The 11,839-nt window shown below is 37.6% G+C and overlaps 1 pseudogene across 1 annotated transcript; it reads left to right on the top strand.

The window, feature by feature from the left end:
- Nucleotides 1-5,926: 5,926 nt before the first annotated feature.
- On the top strand, nt 5,927-6,294 carry LOC308622304 (cAMP-regulated phosphoprotein 19-like; annotated as a pseudogene). The gene has a single exon. The product of its transcript is annotated as a cAMP-regulated phosphoprotein 19-like (transcript).
- The last annotated feature ends 5,545 nt before the right edge of the window (nt 6,295-11,839 follow it).

Here is an 11,839-nt window from a genome sequence, read left to right as displayed (position 1 = left end):
GGTCTCAAAGTTTGAAATGATAGCAAAGGGGAAGCGAAAATAGTTCAATAGATTCTTGTCACATACAAAAGAAAACCCTTTTTAGAATTCTTATGTAAGTCTAGGGTTCTGAACCAGTTAAACACTAAAGTACATTAGAGTCAGGAGAGCTGAAATTTTAAGCAATTATCTAAATGTCCCACAGCCATTTCATCTTGATTAATGGTAACACTGTCCTCAGTGTGTATTGTTTTGAACTGTTTTTCATTTCTTAATTTGTGTTTCTTTCTGATCATATTTGCCTGAGACCTTTTTATTTTATTACATAGTGCTGAATTCCATGGTTCAGCACTCTAACAACTCCCTTGCAAACATCTTAGCTCCTTTTTCCATTTACTAAACTCACCTGGGGTAGATTCTAGGTGGGTTAACCCAACAACCCACTTACTTCACCCCTGTGCCAAAGTTGCACCTGGTGACTGAACTTGGAATAACCACCGATTTCAAATGGGCACCCTATACTCCCAGATAGCCCACTACACTTTCCTAGTAAATTCATGTTCTCAGTCACTGACAGGATTATTTCACATCTATTCTCCTTCCTCAGATCATCAAACCCCTTCCCCATCTCATCTATGATGTCATTTCGTAGAAAAACAGATTAGACCAAATCTACCTCATCTTGCCACCCCAAATTTCATCAACTCAGCCACATTTATTTTTATTGTAAATTATACATAATTTTATGTAAAACATGCATAACACAAATTTTACCATTTTAACCATTTTTAAGTGTAAAGTTCAGTGGCATTAAGTACATTCACATTGTTGTGCAACCATCACCACTGTCCATCTGCAGAACCTTTTTCATCCGCATATATTTTTTAAAAGGAAATAATAATAGCTAACTTTTATTGATTACTTGTTATTTGCCAAGCATTGCTCCTAACAGTTTATATACACGAACTCACTTAATCCTCACAACCCCTACCCCATGAGGTAAGTATCACTTTCTCCATTTTAGAGCTAGAATTAAGGCACAGAAGAGTTGAGTAATAGCCCAAGCGCACAAAGCAAATACTTGTTACAGTCACATATTCTAACTTTCCTCCTGTAACGATGGATAAACTGTCTACACTCTCATCTAAGGTAATCACTCTACCTCTATCCTGGATCCCATCACTTCTCATCTCCCCAGGGACTTCACTCCAGCCACTGTCTTCTTTCTCTTTCACATCATCTGTTTCTTCTTCTCTACTGCATCTTTCCTGTTGACATACAAACACGCCTCCTGGTGCCCAATTTTAACAACAAAAGAAAAATCCTCCCTTGACTCTACATCCTCCTCCAGCTATTGCCCTGATTTTCTGCTAATTTTCACTGTAAAGATCCTTGAAAATCCTGTCTGTACTTGTCTTCATTCCTTCTCATCCCATTCTTTCCTCAACCCACTTTGATGCTGGTTTTCTGCACTGACATAATACATAATTAGTGATTTCTTTTACATTTTTCAAAAACATTCCTAAATCTGTATTTGTCTAGATATCAAAGATCAAGAATCAAACAACTTTGTTTCCTACTATAAAAGGCAAAAAATTGAGTCCTTTTGCTTTCTCTGTGTCCTTTGCAACTTCCAGGGCTTCGTTAATTAATCTGGGGTTTTAAACCCCATCATCATTGTTCTTTTTAACATAATCTTTTATGAAATTTTTAAATCATTACATTCAACCTTGCAACCATATTTATACCAGTTATAACACCTATTTCTGCATATTTTATGTTTCAGTGCTCTCTATACATTTTTTTTTCTGTTAGCACTCCTCACAATTTAATACGGATTCATCTCTCATTGAATTAATAGACGCATACAAATATGTATTTTCGGGAAGAAAACCTACATAGTAAATTTTCTAAAAATCTTAAAGATACATAAATGTCACTGTATTGCTTTCACACACAAATTTCGATGGGCTTAGAATTTTTGTGTCACAATCTTTTTTTTCCTAACAAATTCTGTAGAAGAGCTGATCTCAACACTGGCTATGTAATCCTGCTTCAGATTTGATCAGTCTAGGATGAGTATTACTCATCTGTGATTTTTATAAAGCTCCAAAGGGATGTTCATAAGAAGATGGTGTTAAGAAGCACTGTCATAGGCATTTTTATTGTGTTCTGGACAGCCCAAAAGTCTCAGAACAACCTGAAATTGTTTCCTTCTTAGGTAACTTGTTTTATCTTCTTGCATGCCTAGGTTTAAACCTAAACTCTACCGTACTGCAGCTGTATGATGTGGATGAGGTTATGTAAATTCTCAGAGCCCCAAGCTCATCATCTCATTGCTGAATAAAGGTATATTTATGTCTTATACTACTCTTGTAGAGAATGATAAGGTTTAGTTTGCACATAGTGAATGATGCATAATTTTTTTGCTTACCCTTGAAATTCATAAGTTTCACCAGGATATCCATTAATGGATCTCTCAATTCCTATCCAATCATGGATCTCTTAATCTCTTAATCCCACCTGAAATGTAAGAAATTTCTCAACCTTTAGATTCAGATCTGGTTTTTTGTTTGTTTAAATAAGGAGCTTTCTTCTACTACATTACAAATTAATTCTATCTTAATTAATCATTCATTCTCCTCTAACAGTACCTATTAGTCATGGGCTAGATTTTTGTGGTCACTCTCCCATACCTTTCATCTTCTCTCATCATTTTCAACTTTTTATCATGTATTCTGAGAGTGCCTTCTCAATTTTATGCTCTACCTCAGCGGTTTTCAGGGCTCTAGAGAAACTTCAGTGGAAGTTCTAGAGAACGCCTATAGGATCCACTATTCGGGTCAAGGATGAAAGTGTAGTAGATGGAGCTCTGGGACCCTATCTGCACTTCAACCAGAAACTCAGTCATAACCTTTACATGGCTAGAACCTTTATATGCTTTCATTAAAGAAAGAGATTGATAACTTTTTTAAAGCATTTAAAACCACCATATTCATTCCTTATTCAATTTTCTCTACTGGTGAATTTGGTCTTTTCTGCCTTCAATATAGATTTTAATTTGACTATTCTTTTGTTTCAATAAATCCCTTCCTAAAGATTCTTCTCGTTCATAGAGGTGATTTCCTCTTGCAAATTAATAAAACCCATCAAATTTTACCTTCTAAAATTTTCTTCTGATTTTTATAGTAAATCTAATTTATTTTTCATGTTTTTCTTCTGTGTTTTTAAAAACATAGGAAGCCTCTCTTCCCTGGTACTATACAGACTGTTCTCTCCATAGTGTACTTACTATCTCCTCTGGACCTAGAAGAATCGTTCATCAAATATAAAGCCAAGAGCAAACTGATGAGCACAGCTCTGAGCCCAGTTCCTGGTAGGTGAGTCAACGAGGATCCTTTACCAAACTGAATAGGGACTGTCCCCATCATTTCCCTAGTCATGAGGGGGAAAATGTGGTTCCCAGGAAAACTGAGGCCATCTGTGGACCAGTTCTCATTAATGAGAAGAAGTAATGAAATGAACAGTTATACCTTATTACACTGCCTGAGAGTTCTTAACATGTATGTCTGGAGTTTTAGATCTTAAGGATGTGGCAATGTTGCTTTAATATAGGAGTAGCCCCAGAAACAGTATGGCTTGAGTTTCTTAATCCAGTCCCATCATCAAAAGCAGCAGTAGAAATTCCTCCTGGATAATGGAATATGGCCAGTGCTCATCATTAATTTTAAGAGCAATTACAGATTAGATTGGGAGCAATTTGAGGGAAGGGACTGTGTAGAACATTTGCATCTCTAAAAATTGGCATAGGGCTTTGCACTTGATAGGAGCACAGATTTCCCTGAATTAAATAATTACATTAATTATATTTTCATAGGTGTTTAATGGATATTTGGGGAAGGTCAGGTCATGATAAGTAAAACTGCAATAATTAAAAAGAAAAACGCATTCAGGTAGAAGGGCTACTGTAAGGTAAGGCAAAGAGGCACAGAGAGAGTGCTTTGAAATACAAGACCATTTGAAACCTTTAGCACTACTTAATGAACTTCTCAGAACTAGAAACAAAAATATGGATGCTTTGGGCTTCCCTGGTGGCACAGTGGTTAAGAATCCACCTGCCAATGCAAGGGACACGGGTTCGAGCCCTGGTCCAGGAAGATCCCACATGCCGTGGAGCAACTAAGCCCATGAGCCACAACTACTGAGCCTGCATTTTAGAGCCCACGAGCCACAAGTACTGAGCACGCGTGCCAAAACTACTGAAGCCCGCATACTTAGAGCCTGTGCTCCAAAACAAGAGAAGCCACCGCAATGAGAAGCTGCGCACCACAACAAAGAGTAGGCCCCACTCACCGCAACTAAAAAAGAAAGCCCACATGCAGCAACAAAGACCCAACACAGCCAAAAATAAATAAATTAATTTTTTAAAAAAAGATAGTAAAAATATGGATGCTCTTGTTATTGTTATTATCACCTTCATTAAGAAATATCCCATCCATAAACCAAATGTCCTCGGCAGTAATTCTTGGCTATCTAATTATTTCCAACAGAGAAAAGGCCAGACATATTCAAGGCTGCCCTTACACAAAATCACCAATAATCTGAACTTTCCTGGTACAGACTCAATCTATCACAATGAGGCAGGCTTTTACTATGTGTAATGGAATCAAATTTAACTGAATCAAAAGCCATTCTGTATGTCACTAATGTTCTTTGTAACTTTTGAGAGCTTATGAATTTATGCTTTTAAGATAGATTTACATACTCTTCATTTGTCCATGCAGGGCAAACAACTGAGAATACTTTTGGGGTTTATTAATGTACCTTAAAATGGTGTCTTTCTTGGTTTACTGGCTGAATCCAGCCCCAATAAGCTTTTCTCATTAGAGTTAGCTCAGGCCAGCTTCTGTTTTGAGACAGTATCTAAGGTCTCACAATTTGTGGTTTCTAATCCTCAGTACCACCAATTGGTATATGGAATTCCTCTCCTCAGGTTCCCTCTGAGCCCTCATGTTGGTTCCTATGTCCAATTTTCCTACCCTCTTGAAGGATGTTGGTGAGGGAACTTTTACCATTTTCCTGGGTTGCTTCTCACTCTCTGATCCCCACAGTCTGAGGACGACTTATCACTGCTTTTGCTCTACTTCCTTCCTACCATGCAGAGGCAGACCAGACAAAACTCTTCAGCTGCCCCACCTGCAGTTAGGAGGTTGTATCAGTCATGGTCTCCAGAGAAAAAGAACCAATAGACAGACTGATTGATAAAAAATATAATAATATATATTATTACTTGGTATATAAAGCATGTATCATATAATAATGTACAATAGAAAGAGGTTTATTATAAGGAATTGGCTTACACAGTTATGGAGGCTGACAAGTCCCAAGATCTGTAGTCAGCAAGCAGAGACTTAGGAGAGTCATCGATGTAAGTTCCAGCCTGAGTCTGAGTTCAAAGGCAGGAAAAGACCTATGTCCTAGCTCAAAGACAGTAAAGCTAAAAGAAAGAAATCTTTCTTACTCAGTCTTTTATTCTACTTAGGCCTTCAGTGGATTAGATGAGGGCCAAGAGCATTAGGGAGGGAGACTGCTTTACTCAGTCTACTGATTCAAATATTAATCCCTTAAAAATACCCTCATAGACACATCCAGAATAATGTTTGACCAAATATCTGGGCACCCCATGGTCCAGTCAAGTTGACACATGAAATTAACCATCCCAGAGGTTAAGTCAGTTCAGTTCCAGGGGAGTGTTGTGTAGAGAGCCTTATTTCCATCTCCAGTACAAACCACCTTCTCTAATCCAGTTTTCCTTGCAACCCTAAACTAGAATAATATGGCTGATCCTCCACTTTTATCTTCATGCGAGAACTATATCTCTAAAGTTAATCAAACCCCATAGTGGAGAAGCGGGGTAAGAGAGAGCAGTATATCCACACAAGTCCCTGAGGCAGCCTGCACAAAGGAACAGAAGGAAATGGAACATAAAGTGACTAGTCCAGAGAAAGCTGAAGAAGCAAAATTAAAAGCAAGGTATCTTCTGGGACAAAAGCCTGGAGGTTCAGATTTCTTAAGGAAATGATTGCAGAAAGGGCAAAAATATTTTGATTCTGGGGATTACAACATGGCTAAAGCAAAAATGAAGAACAAGCAACTTCCTACTGCAGCCCCAGATAAGACAAAGGTCACTGTGACCACATTCCCACTCCAGAGGTCCATCCTCAATGGAAACTATCTCTTGCTGCTAGCAAGCTGGCTGGCTGGTTGAAAGAGCTGAACTGCATGAATCTTCTAATTCCCATTATTTCTCCTTAACACGTTCCTTCTCCACTTTTTATTTCCCTTCATTCACTAAGTCATTTGAGAGTGACAGCTTTGCAGGTAGCAGTAGTGTGTGCTGCTATTGTAAAGTAGTATACATGTGTACGGTATTAGATTAGTTTAACAGTATACTGATGAAAAGAACATGTTAGAGAAACATGAAGTAATCTACTTGAAAATAACTGTATATAATACCTAACTTCTAGTGTAGGACAGTCCCAACAAGTAACTAGTAAGTTTTACAATTTTAACATTTTGGCTTTCTTTAATTCATCTTAATCATAGCTTTGTATTTTACTCTTATTTAATATAACCTCTGTAGTACTGATTTCTTCTGTATTTTCAGATTTTGTAAAACAAAATTTTAAGACCACAAGTCAGAAGAAAGGTCACAAATTTCAAACACAGATAGATGGGGCTCCAAAAGATTTGTATCTCTGTGCTTGAACTTGAGTGGCCTTAAATCTGTTTCAGCTTTAACAATAGAATTTTACTTGGGCAATATTTGCCCATTCTGGTGTAACTTAGGTGACTCTAATGCTTGACAGCTGCCATAGAAGCTAGCATTCTTATTCAGTTCTACAGCGTTTCAATACCTTTTGCTGTTGAAGATGTGACTGAAGTGTGCATGTGCATCAACTGCTGAATTCACTTTTGTGCCATTTTTGTAAACACGATAGTTTTGTACAACTTCTCACAAATGTCTGTATTAATTTCACATATCAAACAGTAGATGATGTGCCAACCAGAAGCACAAGAGTTCCTACACAAAATTCTCTATGTCATTAGAGCTTTTGTATAGTAAGAGTAGTTTACAGTCTTGTGGTTATAGAATACCAAACTGAAATCTTTGCTCAGTCTGCCATAGACTTAAGCTTTTTCATTCATTACTAATATCCATGACATTCATGTCACCTTGTACAAATATGATATGTTGTTTAGGCATATCTTTTGTCCTACACAGAACATTTCATTTTGATTTTTATGAAAATTACAATTCATGTAACTTACATAAACTTTTTAAATGTAGAAACTTTTTACTTCGGGACGCTAGAATAAAATACTTTGCCTCCTGTGGCCCCTCCCTCCTTTTTTTCCTGATTCTTTGACTCAAACCATGTTGGGCTACGCTGTTCAGTCTATTCAGAAGCACAGGAGTCTATATCCTTACTCTTGAAATTTGTGCTGCTGAATGCTGCACTTTATAACACACTAATGATATTTTCCTTATAATTTCTCAGTTGTTAATTAACCACTCTTAATCTTACACTATTATTAATATTTGACGAATTTTTAAGTAAAAGGAACTTTATAATTAAACAAATACTTGAGAAGGCTGGCCCAGGAACCTGTATCAAGATGAGCTGAATTTCAAGTGATTATACTGAGCTAAGTGAATTAGGTTTTTGACAATTAGAGTAATATACATGATAGGTGGAACATATTCATATTAAATATTTAGATATTTTGCTTCTATAGATGTCACTTTAATAAAATATAAATTTAATTTTTCTTGTGGTTTATCTGGTTAACAAGAACTTTAATTAACAGACCACTGGGACAAACTTACTGCTCTTTTTTAGGAGCTCTTCCCATACGTTGTTGTGATGCTGTAGCCTGACTATGAGGATCGGTAGAGCCTAAGAAGACAGTATTTCTTTTTTTTCTTCATCTTTGACTTGCAAAGGGCCTCCCCCCTTTTGCATCCAGGCATCTTTTCTGGATCTTGGCTTCATTTGTATATGTGCTTTCCTATGACCCCAAATCATCATAGATGGTGCCTTGAACACAGCATCTGCACTTAAAGCTGTCTAGCACTCTGAGGAAAACTTGCTGGTTGTCTTCCTGCTTAAACCACCCCAAAAGGCAGAAAACAACAAAATCAGTAATGTGCTAATTTGTTATTATAAGGATCAGTTATATACAAATAGATTTACAATGGGAGCAGGTAGGTTATTCCACGGTATGTATAATAATTATAGGATCAATTTAAGAATTTCTGTGGTATCTAGTCTTTTTTATGAATATTTGCAAGCTATCACCATTAAATTCACACATCAGAGATGATTAATCTGAAAGAGACCACGTTATTCTTGACCATGGTAGGACTCCTGCTGTGGTTTGCAACAAGTGATATAATCTCTGCCTGAGTTTTAGTTTATAAAACACAATGCTAATATTTAACCTACCTCAAAGTTGAGGATCTGTAAATACTGAGAAAGGGCCCCAAATAAAATACTGTTTATTGTCTTTTTTATTTTAAAAAAACACAGTGGAGGAAAGTTTCCTTAATTATCAAATCTTCTACACTGTTGGTGGGAATGCAAATTGGCACAGCCACTATGGAGAACAGTCTGGAGGTTCCTTAAAAAACTAAAAATAGAGCTACCATATGATACAGCAATCCCACTCCTGGGCGTATACCCAGAGAAAACCATAATTCAAAAAGATACATGGACCCCAATGTTCATTGCAGCACTGTTTACAATAGCCAGGACATGGAAGCAACCTAAATGCCCACAGACAAAGGAATGGATAAAGAAGATGTGGCACATATATATTATGGAATACTATTCAGCCATAAAAAGAAAGAAATAATGCCATTTGCAGCAACATGGATGGACCTAGAGATTGTCATACTGAGTGAAGTAAGTCAGACAGGGAAGGACAAATATCATACGATATCCCTTGTATGTGGAATCTAAAAAAATGGTACAAATGAACTTATTTACAGAATGGAAATAGAGTTACAGATGTAGAAAACAATCTTATGGTTACCGGGGGGAAAGGGAGGGAGGAATAAATTGGGAGATTGGGACTGACATATACACACTACTATATTTAAGATAGATAACTAGTAAGGACCTCTGTACAGCACAGGGAACTCTACTCAATACTCTGTAATGACCTATATGGGAAAAGAATCTAAAAAAGAGTAGATATATGTGTATGTATAACTGATTTACTTTGCTGTACAGCAAAAAAGTAACACAACATTTTAAATCAACTATATTCCAATAAGAATTTTTTTTAAATTATCAAATCCCCAGAATCAGTCTTATATGATAGCTCTTGGTACTTATTTTTTCTAATTTTTTCTGGCCCTTTCTTCCTACTTTCTGACTGGAGGGCTCAAGAGAGGCCCCCCTGTTCACTCTAATTTTTTGTTGGTTTCCATCCCACTTTGAAATCTGTCCATCCCTCTGTGGCCCAGTTCGAATCCAGCTACATTTTCTGCAGTTAGTCTGAGGATAAACAGACACCAAAACAATGAAATATCCATCTAGTGTTATTCCATCAGCCACCATCTTGCTTTCTAAACTTGAGAGAGTATAACAATAGACACTGGTTTCCCATTTGGTAATTTTCTGTACTAAAATGAGTCCAATACCACAAAATATCTCTTTAGTTTCAGGCCCTGAATATATATTCCTATTTTCCCTCAAAACTTAAAAAAAGAACTTGGAAGAACTGATGTTATACAATAAAAATATATACATCATCTCTGTATTAAATATTCTAATCAAATGTTTTTAATCTGAATCTATTAGTTAAGCCTCTAAACTTAACTGCCAGCTTGCAGGAAATAACCAGGACTAGATAACAAGTTAAATGTTCCATGAGGAAACAGTCAGTTAAATTAAGAATCTATAAGGCCATCAGGCTGAACTCTTCAAAGAAAAATTAATAAGACATAACAACCAAACACAGTGTTTGATTTTAGCCACAGAACCTGGTTCAAAAAAAAAGCTATAGGTTCTTTTATAGTAGTAAATTTGGAACAACAGCAGAAATTTGAATATGAACTACAGATTAAATGATATTATAAAATTATTGTTAACTTCCTAAGGTAAGATCATTGTAAAGAGTCGTTATTCTTAGAAGTATGCAAAAATATTTAGGGATGAAGTGTTACAATGCTTAAAAATTACATTCGAATTGTACACTCAAAAAATATATAAAACAAATATGGCAAAATGTAACTTAGCAGTTGTAGAGTCTGCATGCAAGGTCTCTGGGTTTTCACTATACCATTCTTTAAATTTCTCTATGTTTGAAATTCTTCATAATAAAAAGTTGAAAAAATACTTAGAAGGAGCGCAGTTTTTGTCTGAATGTTCTGGCCACCTACATTCTAAATTGAAACAAAACAGAGTTGAGCAGGGTAGTGAGTAGTAATGATATAACTATGTAGAGCTTCTGTCTCTAGTCTTCCTGAAGCTTCACCCAGGGAGCTCACTGCCCTTCCTGTTGGGTCTACAGACATTGCTTCTATCTCCTTCCCAAACCTAATATGATCCTGCCCATATACAAGGATGTGTTTGCACACCTGTCTCCTCAGAGAATCTCCAGTTCCCTTTTGGATGGAGACTATCTCATTCATCTTCAATTCTCATACCTTAGTCCACAGTCAGAGGTACTCAATAATAGCTATCATATGAGTCAAGATGTGCTTCTTCCTTCCTCCAATATCAAGAAACACCAATTTGGAACAAGAAGAGTGGCTTATTTTGACTTGATAGTATAAATTTGGCCCCTTTCCAAACTTTAAAAAATGAAATTTATGAAGATTCTCCTCACCTCACAACTAATCTCTTTTGGACTGAATGTTTGTGTCTCCCCAGATTCATATGTTGCAAACCTAACTCCCAGTGTGATGGTATTTGGAGGTGGGGGCTTTGGGAGGTGATTAGGTCATGAGGGTGGCACCCTCATGAATGGGATTAGTGCCCTTATAAAAGAGGCCCCAGAGAGCTCCCTCTCCCCTTCTGCCATTTGAGGTCACAGCCTTCTATGAACCAGGAAGCAGACCCTCACCAGACAGCCAGCACATTGATCTTAGACTTCCCAGCCTCCAGAACTGTGAGAAGTAAATGTTTGTTCTTTAAGCCACCTAGACTATGGTATTTTTGTTATAACAGCCTAAATTGACTAAAGACACAACCCAGCATGGACCCTCAGCCCTACAAGGAGGACCCCAGCTGGAACGACTCCAACTGCTGTCTGAGCAGCTGGCTGAGGGTCTCTGCCGCCTTCTGGCACAGCCCCTGCAATCACTTCTGCTGCCAAGTCCAGTTCCATGGGCTCATGGACAAGGATGAGTGGGAGCAGGACTGGCCCAAACCTGTCACCCAGAACATCAGTGCCGAGGCCTGGGGCAGAGCAGACTGTGGCTTCACCTCAGTGTCCTATCAGCAAGGGGTCCTGTCTGCCACCATCTTCTACGAGATCCTGCTGCGGAAGGCCACCCTGTATGCTGTGCTGGCCAGCATCCTGGTGCTGATGGCCATGGTTAAGGAAAAGGATTCCAGAGACCATCTCCAAAAGTACATCCTGAGTCATTCTTTATCCTCACCTTGGATTCCCCTAAACGTGTTTCCCGTCTATGTTCCTCAAGAGTTTTTCTCTCTCCACCTCTTACCTCCTTCTTACACAGATATCTGTCCTTCTCTCAGCTTCCCTGCAGACTGAGCTCCTCACCACTGAATTTGAAATAGACTAAATCAATAAAAGTGGATGGGATTGATTGTGTCCCAGG

This window comes from Mesoplodon bidens, assembly GCF_964165515.1.
Source record: "Mesoplodon bidens genome assembly, chromosome: 9".
In the NCBI taxonomy this organism is placed as follows: Eukaryota; Metazoa; Chordata; class Mammalia; order Artiodactyla; family Ziphiidae; genus Mesoplodon; species Mesoplodon bidens.
This window is presented reverse-complemented; position numbering and strand designations above follow the sequence as displayed.